This window comes from Chelonia mydas, chromosome 8 (genome assembly GCF_015237465.2).
Source record: "Chelonia mydas isolate rCheMyd1 chromosome 8, rCheMyd1.pri.v2, whole genome shotgun sequence".
NCBI classification, from domain to species: domain Eukaryota; kingdom Metazoa; phylum Chordata; order Testudines; family Cheloniidae; genus Chelonia; species Chelonia mydas.
The window spans coordinates 56,439,312-56,461,587 of NC_057854.1; the positions used below are offsets into that span (position 1 = coordinate 56,439,312).

The following is a 22,276-nucleotide window of genomic DNA, read 5'->3' on the forward strand; positions in this document are numbered from 1 at the left end:
TAAACCACCCCTGATTTCTGTGAAAGCATTGTGTGTGGTTTGCAAGTATTCACCTAATAGTCTGTGGATTAATTTTAGTTCTTTGGTTTGGTTTGTAGGAACTCTTCTGTGAGGGAGTGTGCTCACAGAACTGAATTGGGCCAGGTGGGCTCAATCTGCTAAGTAGGCTGCAAACAGGGGAGCTTTAGGCTAGGCCTAAAGAGGCAGCTAACTAAAGAGAAGCTCACTTGTGAGGGACAGGCAGGGCTTCTACAAAAGACAGGAAACTGGAAGCAGTGGGGGCAGCAGACAGTCACTGGGAAGAGTGTTTCCGGGACTGCAAAGTTACTCCACGGGAGGAGGGATTGAAGAGCATGGCAAATCCAGAGGAGAGGCTAGTCCCTGCCTGAGCCCCCTCTGGCGGTGGGCCCATGGCCACCTCTAACCCTAGCTAGGGTAGCCAATTTTGGTTGGATGTAATCCTAGAGGTTTCATCATGTTACATAATTATTAATTAAAACTTAATCTTGGAGGATTGGCAACCCTAACCCCAGCCCCAGTATGCTTGTATTTAGTAGATGAAGATGAGCGACCAGACTAGCCTGCCTGGGCTGGGGCCAAGGGGGAAGGGCAAGCAGAAGGGGGCCTTCAGGGAGAACGTGGGAAGGGCTATGCCAGGATGTTGGGGGAGGCACAGCCTTCCCTTACCTACGCTACCTACCACCTGTGCTTGATGTACTTTGCCTCCAACAGCTCCCAAAAGGGAAACCACAATAGTGACCTGGCTGGAGGACTGAGTCATGAAGAGGACAGCTGTGGCTTCTGAAAGCTAAAGATGAACTGCAGAGGAGAAAATGGGGTATAATTGCTGGAAGAGGTGTCGGCCTGATTGAGCTAATCTCCAAAACTGCCGGGGCAGCACCATCTAGTGGTGAGTACAGCAACCCATCACATCTTCATTTGAACTATTTTCTGTTCATGGTATGCATTCTGCCTCCTAAATCACACTAGAGAGAAAGTGGGTGAGGTAATATCTGCTATTGGACCAGCTTCTGCTGGTGAGAAAGACAAGCTTTCAGGCTTACACTGAGCTTTTCTTCAAGTCTGGGAAACCTACTCAGTGTGTCATAGCTAAATATAAGGTGGAACAGATTGAAATCTATGTTAGCTACTTACATTAAACAAGGTGAAATGGCCTATTAACACCACTCCAGTCATAGGTGGGAGAAGAAGGTAGGGAGCGATGAAGTATTAGTGGGTCAATAAGCCATAAATCCAGTGTCTCCATTCCATCTGATTTTTAGTGTCTAGTAAAGTAATGAATTTAAGCTTCCAGGCTCATCTTTTGAAGGTGAAGTACAGATTTCCTTGAGAATGAGGACTGAGAGGTCAGGTATGGATTGATCATTTTGTGAAAAAGTGTTTACTCACAGGTGATACGGTGTTTGTCTTTTATCATTTTCTTGTGCAAGTTCATTTCAGAGGGTAGTGATTGTCTGGTTTCATGCATGTAGTTCTTTGGCATTTAATGCACTGGATAAGGTCTGCTATATGTTGTGGTAGGCATATGTGGTGCCCGTGGATCTTGAAAGGTGTGTTTGGGGAGCAGTTGTAACCCACACGCCTCCAGGGTGTGGTGCTTTGTTCCATCTAGTGGCAATGAGATCACTTAGACACAGAGATTTGAGTCTGCTCTACTGCCTTAGCTAGTTTGGTATTTAGCTCATGCAGTAGAGGTGCATGCACTAAGCTCCGGAAGTTCCAGGTTTGATCCCACCCACCAACAACTGGGGTCAGTTGGTGTTGCACATTAATAACTGTTGTGATATGTCTATGGGTTTTTCATCTGTTCTGGAAGGGTCTGGTACCACTTTGGTTTTGTGTGGCTTGGTCTGTGGGGAGCTTGCTTCTGATAATGAGGTTGGAGAGGCTGGGGGTGGTGGAAGGCCAGAAGAGGGGGTTCAGGAAAGTCAGATGATAGCTTCTACTCTCTGATTCAAGAACTGAGACTCTTGAAAACAAGATAATTAAAATAAAATAACAAATGACTAACCTGGAATAGTAAAAAAACAAACAGTGAATGTTTTCGTCTCTGCACAATACCTGTATTTACATGCAAAAAAAAGCTATTTGTAGAAACAGCCATTGCCCAAACACTTCTGCAAACAACACCTGTTTGTATGAATGTTCCTGAACAGGAAGGGACATGAACACAGCTGAAATAAACTGCCATTTTGACTCAGTTTCCTTCGCTTGCTTTCTTTTTCTGAATGCTGCCCCAGAGGGGCATTTTCTTCTTTCACTCATGACTGCTGTTCTATGCCAGCTATAGTGGCTCTCCACCCTCAATTGAAGGGGACAAATAAGCAGGCTGGTATCAGGGCCTGAGTGAGGAAAGATATCAGCATCTTAAGGGCCTAACTGGCTCCTACTACTTCAGTTGACTGCCTATTCTTCTCAAGTGGGTTCAGGGAAGCAGCAGGAAACAGGAAGCTCCCTGAGAAGCTGGTGTTAATCAGCCCAGGCTCCTGGGGGTGCTAGGGAGGTATATAAGAGGCTCCTCCTCTCTCTCTCTGCAGCTCCTGCTGCTTTGTTATTCCCTCTCACCTTTTCTCCTCCTGCCTGTTATGTCTCTAGTGCCCTCCTTCCTCCAGCCCAGCACTCCACCATCTCTGTGCATCTAGAGCAGAGAGAATACACATGCTCCAGCAGCAGACACAATATTCTACACTCTGGGTCCTAGTGGTGCCTCCCCACAGTCTGGCACCTGAGGCAGCCACCTGAGTTCGCCTCCTGGTAAGGCCAGCCCTGGCTTTAAAACATCCCTATGGCCTCCATGCTATTATATCTACTTATATTCAAAGAGCAAAATATTGGGAGCAGCGGGGTTGTGAAGTGACAATCACTTTCTTTCAAATTAAGGAAATGTAACTGGAGACTGTGTGAGAGCAGTGTCTCTCTGCTGCATGTGAATGAAAACAGAGTTGTAGCTACCTAATAGCTATCCCTGCTGCAGGTAGGGTGATTACTGTATACTTAAAGACCCAGTATGCAGAGAACAGTGGAATCTCTGCTAAGGCCTTGTCAGTAGGGTTGGGGTTTTTTGGAGGGGTGGGGGGGAGGGGTGTCAGTGGTATAAGTGGTTAGGGCTGGTTTTGTAAGCGATAATTATACCCGTACAGCCCCTAGAGTTTGGATGCTGTTTTACCAGTTGTGATGTGTCTGACAGTTTGCACCATGCCACAACTGCAGTTTGGCGATTCCTTTACTTTCCATCTATGGAACAAGTATGCACATCTTCCATGTTGGATGCAGATATGGTTTAGAGCTGTCCATATGCACCATGGGGAGGAGAAGCCTGGCTCTTGCACAGCTGGATCATCAATTAAATTTTTGTTTGTCTGCAGCTGCCCAGGCTTCAGATCATCTTCTTTAAACATCCTTATCTACTGCCAGGAGGGCTGCGGCATGAGACCAGGAGGGTTTTCTTGAGCTTAGTCGGTGGCAAGGGTGGTGTTCTAGGTCATGTTAGTGTGGGATTTGCAATATCTATACGTATTCCTTAACTGTTGCAGCATCTCATCAGATACTTGCTGGTGCAATGTTAGTCAATACTGATAGCCATGGAAGTGGTGTTGGTGAGAGGGTGCCACTGAATATGCGAAGAGCATTGTTAATTGTGGTGCCCACTAAAATGGCATGTGGGCTTCAGCTCCAAACTGGAGCACAGTGTTCTACTGTGGCATGGACCAGGGCTAGTGCAGTATTTAGAGTGTATGGGTGTTGCTTCCCCAAGAAGTTCCCGCAAGCTTCTGTATGATGTTGACCCTGGCATTCGTTTTCTTTTTGGTTTGTTCAAGGTAGCGACGGAAGCTGAGCATGCGGTCCAGGGTTATCCGTGGTGACCGCGGATAGTGATCGTGCATAAACCGTGATCCACAGACATTGGTGTTTAATGTCTTCTTGGCCTGGGTGGTATCAAATGGAAAGCTGAGAACTGTTTGAGGTATTTGGTTTTAACCAACATGACTTGAAATAGGTTTCTAGTGCTTTTAGATCCTGTTCTAGAACCTGTTCCGAAGTTTCAAATGAGGAAGCCTGAGTAGCCAGCACAATGTCATCCATGTACTTGAAGTTGGTGGAATCTTACTGGTGTATATAGGTTGAAAAGTGCTGGAGCTAGAATGGACCCTACAGTCTTACCAGTATAAAGATGACCTATATGAATAGTTTAGGAATAAGCTGTACTGAGCCCACTTATACCAGTTGAACTGTATTAACGCTAGGTGGCTTGTATCACTTTGATTGCACTGGTACAGTTAAAGCAGTACAACTGTTTGTGCAGATAAGGCTACCATATGTAAACCAACCATCCCAAATTGTGCCACCCCTGGAAAATATCAATTTAGGAATTGCGGTGGGCTTCCTTGGGATGTCAGTCTGATGAAATATTTGTATTGTGGTGGGTGTGAGTGTGGTCCTATGCCTGCCTCCCTACTCCCTCCACCAAATAACTTCATTCAGAGGTTTTTTTACCACTTTTTTAAATGCATAATGTACAGCCAGGGTTAGTTTTGGGGGTAAGCGAGCAGGGTGGTTGCTGTGGGAACCAACTTCATCTCTGAGTTGCTCAGCTTTCTCCCCATGCCCTTTTCAGTTGCTATGGGGGGAGGGAGAGCTGTTTTCCACCCTGGCTGGTAGAACACCTAGGGCCAGGCCTGTTCACAACAGACCAAAATATTAAAGAAGAGCACAACAGTTCTTTTAAATATTCAATAAATTCATCATATTGGGGAATTAGGGTTTTTGGGTTATTCCAATCAAATAAAAAAAAAAAAAAAAAAGCTGAGGCGAAAGGGAAGTAGAGGGAATAAATATTAAGACAAGTATTTTTCTATGATAGTACATCCCTGTGTGTGTGTGTGTATATATAGTAAGAAGAGCAGATAATTTTACTTTAATATATCATTGACTTTTTAAAAACCTCACTTGAGCCAGTTACTCATTTATATACTGAAATGAGAATAAATAAATTAGCCTTTAAAACTTAGTGACCGCTCTAAAGATTCCATCTGTAATAAAGATTCTGAAAGAGCAGATGTAATCTTCAATTATTTCTCCAATAGCATCTGAACAAGACTTTGGGTAATCAGTCCTATAAGAAGAGAGACGTCTCCCTTTTACATATGTTGGAAACCTCTCTACACCTGTTACTTCCTCTTTGCTGTGTAGAGAATCTGATCAGATAATTCTCTTTGCTGCATTTTACCACCTTTGCGTCATGGAAACTTCAACAAAGAGCTACCAATAGTAAGATTGCCAGGAGAAGCCAGTCACAAAGGAAGGAGGATGAAATGGCTGGACTACAAAAGATCAGTTTGCAGCTGATTCTGATGTAGATGTTAAGGTATATTTGTGCGTTTTAGAACATGATGCAAAGACTCACATTGACTTTAATGGTCTTTGGTTCAGACCCATAAATGCAAAACAAAAATGTGATCTATATAAAATATATATTTTTTTAAAGAATTTCTTAAGGGAATCCAAGCAACACATTAAGTCTGAAGTAACATTTGTCTATTCTTTATTCTTTTAAATAGTCCAAAAAGCAATACAGCGTAGGATCACAACCTTTTAACTGCTATTTTGTGTGCAGACCAATGCCCATTTGTACCAGTCACAAAACTAGCATGTAACTGGGTACAGTTAACATCTCTGGTAAAAGGAGAGACCCAATATGCAAGAGCAAGGTTATTGCAGGTCAAGGCTGAAATGCATTAACAGAAGTGAGTGGGAAGTTAGCACAGCTAATGTCGGATTGTAATATGCTTATCTTTCTTACCTTCACTCCAACTATATTTTAAAACCATGATAAATAATTGCATATGATTTAATCAGTAAAATGTTTGCTGAAAAAACAACCTTGGCACTATACACAGTTCCAGTAAAATATCTGCACGTGATGTCACTCTAATCTTCAGAGGATCAAAGCCTGCCTGGTATTCAGAACGCTATTTTTTTTCTTATCTATTCTGGCAAATTAATCTAAACCAGTTCTCCAAACCATTTTCAAGATGTCAGTTAAGAGTCTGTCAAATGGAAAAGTGAGGATTATCAGCCCTCTCTCCCCGCTCTTTAAAACTATGGGCACATGCTTTGATGTATCCATTGGGGATTTAAATACCTTTTGAATATTGTCTATTCACATACCTCCATTTACCCTAAAGATCAACTTCAATTCCAAGAAAATACTTTTAAAATTAAAGAATCCATTGGGCCAGATTCAAGTCAAGATCCTCAGCAGGGTGCATATCTAAAATGAAGTCCCAGTACAACTGGAAGCTTTGATGGCAGACTCTATACCAAAGCCATGGAGACTTAACTCCTTCTCTCCTAGAACTAGAGGTGAGTTCTTCAGAAGAAGGCAATATGAGCAGAAAGCTTCACTGCTACTTCCCATGCTTACTATCTATTTGTAGGTGCAACTGTAATACAAGCTCCAACTCGGATCAGGGCCATATGGTGCTTTATAAACACATGGTGAGACTGTCCCTGTCTCAATGAACTTGGAGTCTAAGTATTCAAAAAGACCAATTTTGGGGGATGGAAAACCAGAGGCATAAAGATTAAGTGACTGGATCAATGTCCTGTAGCAGAGCTGGGAATCGAACTCCTCCTGAGTCCCACCCTAGTATGCTGTTCACTGGGTCAGATTGTTCCAACGCTTTGCTTATATCCAAAAACAGAGAATTCAGGCTCCAGCACTGTTAATATGGTACTATTTAAAAATATTTCTAAAAAACCATACTCTAACACACAAGGTAGGTATAATCTCAAATGTTAGGAGCTACATCACTTGGGATCACCGTTTCTTACCAAGACTCATATAATGTTTGCCCTTTAAAGTCCTGCTAGTTGCCTTACTTAATGTCTTAACTTATCACAGTATTTTTAGTATTCTATCTAATTGTTCCTTTTGTAGTAATACAATAAAGGGAAGCTTAGGTAATGCTACAAAGGCTGAGTTTACCTGAATGTTTGATTAAAAGAACCAACTGAGACCACTTTACTCCCCCCCATGCCAAACTTCTCCCAGACCCCAACCTGAATCTTTTAGAAAGTTGTTTGCTGTTCTGTGCTTCTCCCCTCCCCACTCCACATGAGATGGAGAGAAGCTAAGAGAGCAGCTGATCCCATGGTAATTCTAGCTTAGCCACGAGCGGGAAGTATTGGAAATCTTGAAAGAAAAATCCATTCCAGCTCTGCAGGCTAAATATTTTGGGTGGCTTGACTGGAGTGCATGGAAGTATCCCAGCATAATAGTGCTCAACTCATTTTTTTTCTTACGCTGTGGGCGAAATCCAGTTGCATCTTTCATGCAACTGAGTTTACCATAAGCAACGGAGCTATAATGATGTAGACCAGCAGAAGATCTCCCTCTAGGGTGGCATACTGGGTTGTGTGCTTCAGAGGGGTTAAACTGACCTCTTTGTTCTGCAGTATTTTGTAATTTATATGTGTGAAACACGCTTTGCAGGTTCAGAGCCTTAATTCCCCCAAGAGCTATACAAGTATCTAATCGTACTTAAATTTAAAGATATGCGTAATCCTATCCCTATTTGTTCTCAAAGGATTTAAGCATATGCTTGTAATTAAGCACTTGGTTAAGTGCTTTCCTGAATCAGGCCTTAAAAAAGGAAATGCAGTTACCAACAAACTAAAAGAAGTCATCCAGGCCAACATATACTCTCTAAAGGTTAAAATATCTGAAGCTCACCTGTTTAGAAATAAGGAAAGCTGGAATAAGTTATCCTGCATCTTGGGACAATGCAGAACTGCTGTTCCTGCACTACAGAAATTGTGTTCAGTGCATCTCAAAAGGAAAACAAATTCCAGGGTTTTGTTTCTCTGAAAAATGGATCAAGCTGTTGGAATGTACATGATTGATCAAAGCCCACTGAAGTCAGTGGGAAGACTCCCATTGGCTTCAATGGGCTTTGAATTAAGTCTCTCTCTCTCCACTCTTCCACCCCCCGTCCCGTCCCATGCTGAGCATCCACAGCTTCCTTTGACTTCCTTGGAAGCTGCAGGTACTTCTCACCTCTGAGAATCAGTCCATAAACCCTTAGGTTTTTACCTTCTTTTCTGTTTTAAAAGCTATGCTTATGGCACTGAATTACAGGTATTCTAGTTCTAACACAGAACGTCTTAAACAAATTTTGTACAACATGCAAAAAGTCAATCTTTTTGGTGTGGTAAAACTTAAATGAAATCCATACTATGCATTAAAAATAATGTAATTGCTTTTCTTTTCCATAAAATGTATTTCTCTCTTGCCCTTCTCCATAATGTCATTTGCCCTGCAGTAAAACGAATGGTTCTGAATCTTCTAATGGGCGATTTAAAAGCTGCCTCAACATTGAGAAATGTTACCTTTTTCTAATTCTTCTCTGAACAAAGACATATTTCCCAAGCAATACCCCAACTTTGCATTTGGATGTTTTTTCCATATTTTGCTCACATTTTGAAACTCATTACTGTAAAAATCTTGGATGGGAGAGAACTGTGGTCTCATAATAAAATATAGACTGAAAAAGCGATCTGATGAGAACAATCTATGCCAACTCTCTGATTTAAGACAGTTTGCTTTCTTTATATTAGTTTTTTACATATGGTACCACCATTATACCTTTTCTCTTTTCAATAGCACATTAAATATTTAAACTATAAGGTTTGCTATCTACGGCTTATAAAATACAGCCTTTCACTCAAAATGTAGCTAAAGTGCATTTGGCATTAACTGAAAAGGGCTTATTTATTTTTATATATGTGATGCTTTGCTTAAAGTTGCTTCTGCCATCCATTTTCAGGGGTCTACAAGTTGGATATTACAAAATGGAAAAATCATTCCAGCATGAAACTTGATATAAAACCACAGGGATGCAAAGGCCAGCTTCTAATTTGGTGTAAATCTGCATGGGTCAACTGAAGTCACCAATTTATATTAGCGGAGGTGGTGGCCCTAATTTTTTAATTAAACTTTGAATATTTTTCTGTGCTTCTAAGTACAAAATCAAAGGAAAGAGATCCAAGCTGAAAGGTACTTCTTTGCATCCGTCTGATTGAGAAACAGTAGCTTCTGGACTTCACTTTAGTTAATTTTGGTGTAGCCCTACTAAGTGTTGTGTGTTTTTGTTTTTGTTTGTTTTTTTTTTTTGTTTGAGGCAACTGTCAAAACTAGCAAATAAAATGCAAATCTGGATAAGACTACTAACCTAAATTCAGCTCTGGCACAAACTTCTGCAATTTCTTTTGGCAACATCAGGACTAGGGAAGAATTTAGACATATCTCCAGGTAGTATGAATTAGTGTTGCTACATTGACTTTAATGGAACAATACCGGTTTATACCAGCTAAGGATCAGGATTGCAAACATGACAGGCACTGTCATCTGCCACCTTTCCTTCACACCATCCCATCCCCCCCACCCCAAAAAAAGTATGTTTTCTCACCAACACCTTCAGGCAAAACTTCTATTAACGCTGAATAAGGACTACAGGATTTGTTCCATTGACTAATTATGAAATAAGCTCTTTTCAGAAAACACAAATTCAGAGAAGTACTTAAGCCTGTCACTTACAGTAAGGCCACAAATTTCTCTGGCAGTGTTAAAGGGCCTTAAAGGGGGAATACAGCTATTCTAAGCTATTTTACCATGTTTATCTGTCCTAGAAATAGCTCTGAATCCCATTGGCAAAGCATGTGTCTCCAACCCCTCAAGAGGCAGGTCAGTGCAGAAGATAACAGACTTGTACCACTTCTTGTTACTCCATTAGCACAATGATAGAGAAGTGTGGGGATGTACATGTTAAGTGTGTGTAAAAATTCAAAACAAAACATTCCCTGCATAATCTTCTCCCAGCGAGGAGAGGATGACAGAACAAACAAATGACAGATACTAGTCCTGTTGCTTAATGCTGTAGTGGAAGGCACTCAGATACTGTGAGTGCAGAGTAAGGTCCTGTGTAGATACATGGCTAACCAAGTTTGCACTTGTGCTAGGTGGACTTCCTTGCACTGTTAATTCACTTGAGCCATAGAGGAGAATAAACAAAATATGCCTCAATAAAGGTTTCAAAAATCCTTATTTGGGAACCTTCTCTTTCTCCTCTCACTACGTGGGGGTAAAACATTTGTTTTTGCTAATAGTCATTCATATCTCATACTAATTATATCAACTGTGGAGTAACTAGTACTTCATATTGTGATAGAGAATTGGGTCAATTGTCTGTTCATATTAATCTATGAAAGTGTACCTAGTAGCACCAAAAGCAACCCTCCCTGGGAGTAAGAATTACTCTCACCAACAGCATTAGCAACAGGAAATTACAAAGCAAATGTTTCTTCATTACCCACTAGAAATAGCACCACCAGAAACAGCATTATCATCAAAAAAGAGAACTGTGTTGAAGTTTTCGGTTCCCATGGCAACCATTGCTGCAAAACAAATGCATGCTTTTTGGGATGGAGGATAGACTTCAGTAGACATAGTATTATGATGATCAGCTTTGTGCAGAGAGTCCCACAAGTTCTAGATGCCAAATTTCTCTCTAGCCTTATTTTGAGGTATGGAGTGGTGCATAGTTCTTGTGGTAGCCCTCTGACTGAAATGTCTTTTATCCTTGAAGCCTTTACCATTAAGCTATGTCTACATTGCACACCACTAGTGGCGGTGTGCACACTAGGTGTAGCTACACCTACAGTGAAAAGCAGGTTGAATCCACGCTGTGGTGTGTAGCTACACATCTTAATGAAAGTATGAGGAAGTGGGGAAAGGCTCTGGCAGCAAGGAGTTGCTGGAGCCTTTCCCTGCTGCGTCCGCTCTGCCAGACTCTTTCCCTCCCGCTGAAGTCTTTTCCTTACGGTGGGGAAAGACTTCAACAATAGAGAGGCAGTAGGATACTACACTGCTTTTAAAAAAAAAAAAGTGTAGGATAGACAGTGGAGGCATTGCTTGGGCATGCAGAGACCCATATAGGGTTCAGGTGTGTCTTTACATGCTTAAACAGTGCCTCACTGCTATACCTGTGCTGGGGAAGGGGGGATATGCATTCTACATGCCACTGTAGGGTATGTCTACAGTGCACAATCCTTAAGTATGAAGACTTACATTGCAGTGGAATGCATGTGGAAGTTATACATAAGATTTGAGGCCAGAAGGGACCATTAAATTACACAGGCTAATCTCTGGTGGTGCATTTCAACCAGTTACTCCTGAACTGAACCAATAACCTGTGACTTGTTTGACTTCCTGAGATTCATCCAGCTCTTAATTTGAAGACCTCAAAAGATGAAGAATCCACCACTCCTCTTGATGGTTGGTTCCACTGGTTAATCATCCTCACTGTTTAAAAGTAAATAAATAAAGGCTAAAGCCAATTTCAAGCACAGGAGGTGCCCAAATACTCTCAATATTTATGAAGATAAATATAACATACTGGAGTATGCAAGGAACCTAAGCAGTTACACAGGATCTAATGGAAAAACATGATTCAAGCAGGGAAAAAAACCAGTGTGTATTGTATAATTGTCTTCCTCTGTTCAATTCTTTTTATAGCTTTGGTAGACTATTATAAGCAAGTTCCTTAGCTGCTGTAAAACAGTGTACCTTTTCAGACTTTTATAGAGCTTTCCTGATTGTCAGTAGCTGAGCTTTTAGTCCTTTATCTACCTGTTTTGAACTTTCCACTATTGTTTGGTGAATTCTAATTCTGTTAACTCTCGGGGACTACTTTTTCTCTCAATTTTAGCTGATGGATCATTAAGTGTCATTGTAACATAAGCTTATTTAAAGATATTCCTGACTGCTTTTGGCAATAGAAAAGGACTTGGAATTTAGTCTCTAAAAGTCAATATCTCCATTTAATGTAATTACTAAAAGACATTAACTTCTAGAAATTAGACATTAACTGTACATTTATGATATTTAATGTCTGCAGTGTGTAGACAGCATACACGTAAATGGGAATTTTTAAAAGTGGTATTTTAGAATTACAATTCATCAAGATCTTCACTACATGACTTTTCGGAAGCAGCAGCAAATCAATTCAGAAGTGAGAGTTATGGATTATAAATGTCTAGAGAAGTTGTCCAATAAAAATGGCATTAAAAATCTGTTCCACAGTTAATATTTTTAACACAAGACTGTGCAGCTTGCTGTGACCAAAATATGAATTACATTTGTGTGAATTGAGACCACCTTTGTTGTAGCTTGTAGAGAACATAAGAATGGCCATACTGGGTCAGACCAAAAGTCCATCTAGCCCTGTATCCTGTCTTCCGACAGTGGCCAATGCCAGGTGCCCCAGAGGGAATGAACAGAACAGGTAATCATCAAGTGATCAATCCCCTGTTGCTCGTTCCCAGCTTCTGGCAAACAGAGGCTAGGGACACCATCCCCACCCATCCTGGCTAATAGCCATGGATGGACCTATTCTCCATGGATTTATCTAGTTCTTTTTTGAACCCTATTATAGTCTTGGCCTTCACAACATCCTCTGGCAGAGTTCCACAGGTTGACTGTGCGTTGTGCGAAGGGATACTTCCTTTTGTTTGTTTTTTAAACCTGTTGCCTATTAGTTTCATTTGGTGACCCCTAGTCCTTGTGTTAGGAGAAGGAATAAATAACACTTCCTTATTTACTTTCTCCACACGAGTCCTGATTTTTATAGACTCTATCATATCCCCTCTTAGTCGTCTCTTTTCCCAGCTGAAAAGTCCCAGTCTTATTAATCTCTTCATACGGAAGCTGTTCCATACCCCAATCGTTTGTGTTGCCCTTTTCTGAACCTTTCAATTCCAATATATATTTTTTGAGATAGGATGACCACATCTGCACACACTGTACAAGATGTGGGCAAACCATGGATTTATATAGAGGCAATATGATATTTTCTGTCTTATCTATCCCTTTCTTAATGATTCTCAACATTGTTAGCTTTTTTTGTCTGCCACTGCACATTGAGTGGATGTATTCAGAGAACTATCAACAATGACTCAATGATCTTTCTTGAGTGGAATCAGCTAATTTAGACCCCATCATTTTATAGGTATAGTTGGGATTATGTTTTCCGATGTGCATTACTTTGCATTTATCAACATTGAATTTCATCTGCCATTTTGTAGCCCAGTCATCCAGTTTTGTGGGATCCCTTTGTAGCTCTTAGCAGTCCGCTTGGGACTTAACTATTCAAATTTTGCCACCTCACTGTTTACCCCTTTTTGCAGATCATTTGTGAATCAGGTGAATAGAACTGGTCCCAATACAGGCTCCTGGGGAACACCACTATTTACCTCTCTCTATTCTGAAAACTAACCATTTATTCCTATCTTTTAACCAGTTACCAATCCATGAAAGGACGTTCCCTCTTATCCCATGATGGTTTACTTTACTTAAGAGCCTTTGGTGAGGGACCTTGTCATAGGCTTTCTGAAAATATAAGTACAGTATATTCACTGAATACCCCTTGTCCACATGCTTGTTGACCCCCTCAAAGAATTATAGAAGTTTGGTGAGGCATGATTTCACTTTACAAAAACCATGTTGACTCTTCTCCAGCAAATTATGTATATCTATGTGCCTGACAATTCTTTACTATAGTTTCAACCAGTTTGCCCGGTATTGAAGTTAGGTTTACTCGCCTGTAATTGCTGGGATTACCTCTGGAGCCCTTTTTAAAAATTGGCATCACATTAGCTATCCTCCAGGCATTTGGTACAGAAGCTGATTTAAATGATAGGTTACAGACTACAGTTAGTAGTTCTGCAATTTCACATTTGACTTCCTTCAGAACTCTTGGGTGAATACCGTCTGGTCCTGGTGACTTATTACTCTTTAATTTATCAATTTGTTCCAAAACCACCTCTAGTGACACCACAATCTGGGACAGTTCTTCAGATTTCTTACATAAAAAGAATGGCTCAGGTCTGGGAATCTTCCTCAAATCCTCAGCCATGAAGATCGATGCAAATAATTCATTTAGTTTCTCTGCCTTATCCTTGAGTGCTCCTTTAGCATCTCGATCACCTAGTGTCCCCACTGGTTGTTTAGCAGGCTTCCTGCTTCTGATGTACTTATTTTTTTTCCTATTACTTTTTGAGTTTTTGGCTAGCTGTTCTTCAGATTCTTTTTTGGCCTTCTGTGAGGGGGTGGACTAGACCCAAAGACCCCCTGCTGGAGACCTCCGGGTTCTGTCATACCCATCCAAGGAAAAGATCAGTAGAGAAGTCCTCCAAGTGGCCTAGAGTGGTTGCGAGGAAGCAACCAATCAGAGGGGCTGCTGGAACCACCAATTAGGGGCCAGGAGGGCCATATAAAAGGAGCTGCAGAACAGAGCAGCGGTTAGTAGCTCCTTGGAGCTGGAGAAGGAAGGACTGTGTGCTTGGCTGGCAGAGCAGCAGGATCATGGATAGCTAAGTTGGGGGCTAAGTTGGGGGGAGCGAGAGGATCCTGGCTGGCTGGCTGCTAGGACTGAGTAGGGACTGAGCCCGGGGAGGGCTGCAGGAACATAGTGTCTTCCGGGAGGAAGCCCTGGAAATACAGCCCCATACCAGGGCCGGGACTACTTACTGAAAGAATGCAGACATGCCCAATCAGAGGGGGGCACTTGTGAGACTTGGGTGATTCTGTTACACCTTCCTAATTACATTTTACACTTCACTTGCCAGAGTTTATGCTCCTTTCTATTTTCCTCATTAGGATTTAACTTCCACTTTTTAAAGGATGCCTTTTTGCCTCTCACTACTTTTTGCTTTGTTCAGTCATGATGGCACTTTTTTTGTTCTCTTACTATGTTGTTTATTTTGGAGTATACATATAAATTGAGCCTCTGTTATGGTGTTTTAAAAAGTTTCCATGCAGCTTGCAGGGACTTCACTTTTGGCACGGTACCTTCTACATTTCTGTTTAACTAACTTCTATTTTTTCTGTAGTCCCCCTTTCTGAAATTAAATACTGTGTTGGGCTTCTGTGGTGGTTTCCCACCACAGGAATGCTAAATTTAATTATATTCTTGTCATTATTACCAAGCAGTCCAGCTATATTTACCTCTTGGACCAAACCTGTGCTAAATTTAGGACTAAATCAAGGATTACCTCTCCTCTTGTAGATTCCAGGACTAGCTGCTCCAAGAAGCAGTCATTTAAGGTTACAAAAAACTTTATCTCTGCATGCTGTCCTGAGGTGAAATGTACCCAGTTGGTATGGGGATAGTTGAAATCCCCCATTTTTTTTTTTTTTTTAAATTTTTTTTAGCCCCTCTAATCTTCCTGATCATTTCACAGTCATTATCACTTTCCTGGTCACATGGTTGGTACTAGATTCCCTACTGCTAAATTCTTATTATTCAAGCATGGAATTACTATCCATAGAGATTCTATGGTACAGCTTGGTTCATTTTAAGATTTTTACTTCATTTGATTCTGCGCTTTCTTTCCCATATCTTGCCACTCCCCCCACCAGCATGACCTATTCTGGCCTTCCGATGTATTTTGTACCCTGGTATTACTGTGTCCCATTGATTATCCTCATTCAACCAAGTTTCTATGATGCCTTTTATATCAATATCCTCATTTAATACGAGGCACTCTAGTTCACCCCTCTTATTATTTAGAGTTCTAGCATTGGTGCCTCAACCTGAAGCCCCCTCCCACACTCCAAATCCCTGAGCCCCAGCCTGGAGCACACTCCTGCACCCCAAACTCCTCATTCACAGGCCCAGACAGAACCTGCACCCCAACCCTCTGCCACAGCCCGGAGCCCCCTCCTGTTCCCTGAACCTCTAATACCTGGCCCCACCCCAGAGCCTGCACCCAGAGCCCTTGCCTCCTCCTACACCCCAGCCCAATGAAAGTGAGTGAGGGTGGGGGAGAGCGAGCCATCGAGGAAGGGGGAAATGTAGACTGGCTAGAGCATTACTTGATCATTCTGTGTTTTTTTTGGTTTTTGCTTTTTTTAATATGGCTTGTTTTGCTGTCTTGGGTTATTAAGGCTACACAGGAATTGGCCTTGGAATAGGACAGTTGGGGGCACCCCCCGCAGACTCTCTCAATCTCCTCTCTTGGGTTGGAATACCCCATCCGTTGGTGCTTCTGAGTTACCTAGAAGAGCTGCTTCTCTACGTTCTTACTCTCTTTTTCTCTCTCATTTGAATAGACTATCTCTATGTAATTGAACAAATCCCACTGTCTGCTTAATGTTCAGCCAGGAAGAACACTGGAGCCATGTGTGGGCTGGGGTTAGCCTAACATACTCCACATTAATTTCAGGCAGGGATCTTTCCCTCGCATTTAAATATATCAGGAAACTATGTTGATATTTGGTGCTGGTCAAAGATTCAGGTCTTCTAGGATAAGGGAATTATTCACATCTGCTGCCTAGATAGACCTGTCAGTGCACAGGATTAGGCAAATTAGCATATGAAAGGTTCATTTGTGTTTGGGAATTTGACTTCTGCATCTTCAAGAAAGGGGAAAGTGAATTTGGAAGCTTCATTTTGTTAGTGAATATTTTGAAAAAATGTTCAGTCTGTGTAAGTGTTGCAGTATTAGGTAGATTAGCAGGCTACAGTGTGTGGATCCAGGAATGACACTATCATCAGGCGGGCTAGGAGTGATGGATCAAAAAAGACCTTTGCACTTTTTTTTTACATTTCCACAAAAGCTTGAAAAAAAAACCCAAAAATGAAAACAAACAAGACCATGGCTTTGTAGGTATTATGGTTTTGGCCAGAAAATTCATCTGTGTACTTTCCACTAACGCTTGATTGCATATGAAAGTCCAAAAGTAAGTAATTCAGGGCTGGTTCAGACAGTGTCACCAATCAAGCCTGCAGCCATAAGGGGTGGGTCTTGGGCAAACCAACAATTCTAGTGTTGTTTAATGGTGGTTGTGGACTAATGTGGTAGGGTGACCAGATGTCCCGATTTTATAGGGACAGTTCTGATTTTTTGGGTCATTTTCTTAAATAGGCTCCTATTACCACCCCCACCCCCATCCCGATTTTTCACATTTGCTGTCTGGTCACCCTACAATGTGGTGACGTGCAGCATGACTTTTCTACGTTACGAGTTTTTTAATCTTCTGACAACTGTTGTCTAGATGCACTCGCAGCTAGTAAGCAAATGGCACCCCATTTTGGATTTAAATGCAGTCCTCAAGTGCTGGAGATATGAGTTTTGTATAATGGGATTGTAACTTACTGCACAAGCTAAGTGTATTTCACCATGTTTCTTTCCTTTGTAAGAGATTGCCACTTAGTACATTTGTGTTCAAATAATGTGCATACAATCACAGGATAAAAAAATAACAATAATCCATTAATATTTTCACCATTACCCACCATCCCAAGGTCCTACAGAAGCCATGGCATCTTCATATATTTAGAATAGGAGATGCAGAGAAGCACCAAATATTTGATGGTGCCCACTATGACAGAATGATGCAGGTACATTAAATGCACTACATACCTGAAGACACTAGAGGGATGTTGAAGGAGTGAGTCAGCAGGAAGGAAAAAATAAGATGGTCAGTTTTTGAGTTTTCTTGAATCCACTACAAAAGATTTTACCCCCACTCTCCTGCTGATAATAGCTCATCTTAAGTGATCACTCTCATTACAGTGTGTATGGTAGCACCCATTGTTTCATGTTCTCTGTCTATAAATCTCCCCACTGTATTTTCTACTGAATGCATCCGATGAAGTGAGCTGTAGCTCACGAAAGCTCATGCTCAAATAAATTTGTTAGTCTCTAAGGTGCCACAAGTACTCTTTTAAATTCCACTGTTTATTTTCTTCAATCAGATAATAGCAGAGGTGTTTCTTCCCCAAAAGATAAGATGTGGTGATCATCAGACCTATGTAGTATCAAAATTTTCCTGATTTGAAATGTTTTTCATCAAATTATTTTTCCCATGGGCGGGCGGACATTATTTTCAATTATTCCTTTATACTTTTCTTTTTTTTTAACGGAAACTTCTTTATTTAAATGTTCAGGGTCCCCTCCCCCCTTTATATTTCTCCCACTCTTCTTTTTTTCACTCCCCCTACCTGGGTTTTTTGCAGCCTGAAAGTTTTTTTGCAGAGGATTTTGCTTAACCACATTTACTATTCCACTTGTGAGAGAGAAACAAAAGAAGCAATAGAAAGATGGCACCATAAATTCCCATGGCAAACTAGCTTTTTCATTCACACTACTAGTGTCACTCTCATTAATATATAATATCGGATACTATTAACTGAGCTTTTATACTTCTTATATAAGCAACAACTTCTGCAAGTCAGGAATCCTTGTGTTTCCATGGTCTTTGACAGTGTTGGAATCAACTTGTTTGATAAAAGAAAAGGAGGACTTGTGGCACCTTAGAGACTAACCAATTTATTTGAGCATGAGCTTTCGTGAGCTACAGCTCACTTCAGCTCACGAAAGCTCATGCTCAAATAAATTGGTTAGTCTCTAAGGTGCCACAAGTCCTCCTTTTCTTTTTGCGAATACAGACTAACACGGCTGTTACTCTGAAACTTGTTTGATAAAGCAGTTTTATTTCAGTCCAGAGCAGAAATATAACCAGTGATGAGGGAATCTAAAAATGAGATGAGCAGAAATCTAAAAAGGAGAGGGAAGTTATAGATATTGGCATCTAAATTTCAGAATTTTCTTGCATAATTTTGTTAAAGCAGTGTCATGGAATTTCAAGAGCTTAATCTGCAACCAGGGACATTTAAGTTAGCTATTAGGAAAAGCTCGTAGTTTAAATAAGGGTAGTTAAGTTTGGCAATAGGCTTCTATGGGTGGTTGTGGAATCACTATCCTTGGAGGTTTTAAGAACAGGTTGGAGAAACACCTGTCAAGAATGGTCTAGGTTTGTTTGGTTCTGCATCAGCACAGGGAGCTGTACTTGATGACTTCTCATGGTCCCTTCTAGCTATACATTTCTATGATTTCCCCTCCTTGTTCCTCAGTTTCCCCATGTGTGAAATAGCAGCTAATGGTAGTGCTTTACAAGAGAAATCAGTGTGAGATGTATGGTTATAAAGCACTAGGTAAGAACTAGATATTATTCCATTTTGACATGGTAAAGGATATTTGTGTGAAGACCCTTGACCTCTGAAGCTATGTGGGGCCTTCAGCTCCCATTGAAGTCAAGAGGACTAGACTGAGCAATTCATATGGAGTAGGAGTTTTGGACAAGGAATATTTTTTTGAAGGTGGTGTCCTGTGTTTCTTTCATGCAGGAGCACTGTGCACCCCTGGATTTTGAGTGGAATCTGAATTCTGGCAAGATCAACCATATTAAATATTGATTTCAAGATGTCTTTTAATTTGTGCTACAGGCTGATTTGTTCAAAAAAACCTGACATTCTGTGGGTACTATTGAAAAGTTAGAGAGCAAGTTCAAAGAGATTGAAAGAGCTTTTCAGAGTTAATGCTAACTGTCAGGCAAGTATGAATACCGAGAATGAACTGCAGAATGATTCACATTTTTAAACTGGTCTTGCTAATAAATCCATAGATGCTGATAATGCTTCTGATAGTGACAGTGATAAGTGGGATGTATTATCTGATGAAGATTAGAGGCCTCAAAGTCAGAACAAACCTCCTGAACAGGAATCCCATGGTACTGTAGCGCCATTTACGACCTCTGACAAAGAGATAAGTGGCCTGGTATGGCATCTATTTACTGGAAATAAATGATGATAAATAGTGAATCTGGCTGAACTATGGCTGGGAGAAAGTTATAGCTCTCATGGGTGTATTTTTGGGTTAGTCATTCTGCCAGAAATATTTAGAAACAAATGTCCATGCACAAGCATTTGTGTGCTCTGCTATTAGAGAGGGGCTGAATAAGCATACCTGTTTTCTCACTGCAGCTCCCTTACTATATTCCTTATCTCTGTCAGATCCCATCACTCTCATCAATAACTTCCAACAAGCCCTTCTGGCTTCCCTGGGATCTGTTATCTTATGTTTATTATGTCATCTCTACCTTCTCTCTCACTTGTGATTCCTCCATTGTCCTGAAAAAGGCTCACCTTGGACTGCAGTCTGAATTGGATTTTAAAAGAGAGCAAGATTTCTCACCAGATGAGTTTTACTCTAAAAGCTTTAGCCCCAATGCATCTTAAAGGGATAATAAATTATCTTCGAAAGAAGAAAAGGCCACTAGAAATTAATATTCTGTACCAATGGTTCTCATCCATGTTAGCAACAGAAAAGTGTCAGGATCTCATTCCCATCTAGCCAGATCGAGGTGGCCATGTGCCTTCAAAGCCTTTTGGGGTTGTGACCTTCAGGCTGGCAACCCATGCACTACAGGACTTGAAATAATAGATATCCATTATTGACCTGACTTTCACCAATGCTTAGGTCTACTAGCTCCCAATTTTGCAGAAAGAGAAAGTGAGAGAAAGGTTTAGTTCAACACTTCAAATGTGGCCACTCGTTTGTGGCTGTTTCAGTTGTTGGGTCCCCAACTTGAGATACAATGGGTCAAATTTCCTTTTGGAAGTTCTGACAGGAACAAAGGATTTGGATGAACGTTCCCAGAAGATCTGGTAAGGGATGGCTGCTGCATACATTGTGAAGTGTGCGGAAGCTGGGGAAAAGGTTTGGTAAGAACCACTGCCTCTACTGGGGCCTGATTCAATGCCCTTTGAAGTCAGAGCTTTTCAGGTAGTCCTTGAAAGAGCTGGTGGGAAGGGGGTTAGAAAGCACTACTGAACACTTTGAGGATGTAGCCAGATACCTAACTCTCATACACCTTAGGAGTCTGTGAAGTCCACATCTTTACTCTGGCATTTTTAATGTTCTGTGTAACTTCAATATTCACTCTAGAACTAGAGTGAAGAACAGTTCATGTGCTCAGAGTGTATAATGAAAATACTAACACAACCCTGTTTTGAGGGTTTAGAATTCAGCTGTAGCGATTGTCTCTGGGCTTTAACTATTCAGGGCACCTGAACTTAAAAAAAAAACAGTGCTGTTGGACTAAATTAAAAACAAAAGTGTAACTTGAGGGTATTACAGTCCTATTTCAAATTAAAGCTACATCCTAGCTTTATTACAAAAAGGCTAGGAGGGATGTTGTCAACATAGCACTAAACAGAAGGCATTAAATTGCCAGGAGGAACATATTTGTTATGACAAAGTAGGTAAAGCAGCCACTGGTATTTGGCCAAGTAAAAACTGAAGGACTAGTAGTTAAAATTTCAGAAATGCATCTTCTTCATCTGTTCCACACTTCTGTTTTCTCAGGTTCCTCGATGGTGAGAAATTAGATTATTCAGAAGCCAAGACTCTTCCATGTTGTACGTCTAGATATTTTGGGTTACATTCCTTTGCTTTGTTTTGTTTTTGTGTTTTCCCCATGTTGATATGAGGTTTACATTTTTTTTCTCATTCTGATCTTGTATAAATCAAAAATGGGTAGGACTGCTTAAGGTTCAGAGGGGATGGTCCAACAATGCAAAATCTGGTTAGGGAGCTGAGCTGAAATTGACTGGGGATGAGGAAGGAACTCGTGTGTGTGTGCACTTTGGATTCTGAGCTTGAAAGTGTATTTAACTAGGCAAAATAGATAGTAATACCTGTGAGTATCACATGGAACAAATCTCTGATTGTACCAAGCAACAACCCAGGCTTTAGACTTTTTTTGCAAAATGCATCCCACAAATTTCTGTCCCTGCGTCTGTCTGTCTGTCGTACATAAACTTCACAAGCTATAAATGCTTGAGTTCAGTTCAAAAATGGCTTTAAACTCTTCCAATTCACCACATCTATTTTCTTTAAACTGTAGGTGATGGGGCAGTTAACTAGTCAGCCAGGAGTTGACTTCTTAGAACATTTTGTATTTATAAGCATACATGTTTAATTTCAAATGAGTAACAAATAGAAGGGACAATGTACTTTAGTGCCTCAACTCATGTAGCACACAGTAACTTAACACTCCATAAGAGAAAGCCCTATGTTACAATGACACTTCGAATAGACTTTTAAATAACCATTGCAGAGATCTGAATTTATTCATGAAGTTCAAGCATCTAGCACACACCTGAATATCTAACAATCCTTATTTTCCTCACATTTTGGAAGAAGATAAGCGATGTTTAGCTGGTCATCGCAAAGGTATTGGTATAAACTACAATAATGGGCATTCATATTCTTGTGTCTTCTATCAGAAGAGCCCTCCAAACACAGGAATTTTATTATGTGTGCCTGGGAAGGAGAGCAGTACAGCCTG

The 22,276-nt window shown here is 40.9% G+C and overlaps 2 long non-coding RNA genes across 2 annotated transcripts in view; both read left to right on the forward strand.

Annotated features, from left to right (window-relative positions):
- Positions 1 to 206: 206 nt before the first annotated feature.
- LOC122461516 lies at positions 207 to 5,225 on the forward strand. The gene is made up of 3 exons (XR_006283454.1): positions 207 to 910; positions 3,840 to 3,985; positions 5,106 to 5,225. It is a non-coding gene; the product is annotated as an uncharacterized LOC122461516 (long non-coding RNA).
- Positions 5,226 to 14,375: 9,150 nt separating this feature from the next.
- The window catches only part of LOC122461487, a 92,917-nt gene continuing 85,016 nt past the window's right edge, over positions 14,376 to 22,276 (forward strand). The window contains exon 1 of the long non-coding RNA XR_006283414.1: positions 14,376 to 14,658. This is a non-coding gene — a long non-coding RNA (uncharacterized LOC122461487). The remainder of the gene's footprint in view (positions 14,659 to 22,276) is intronic.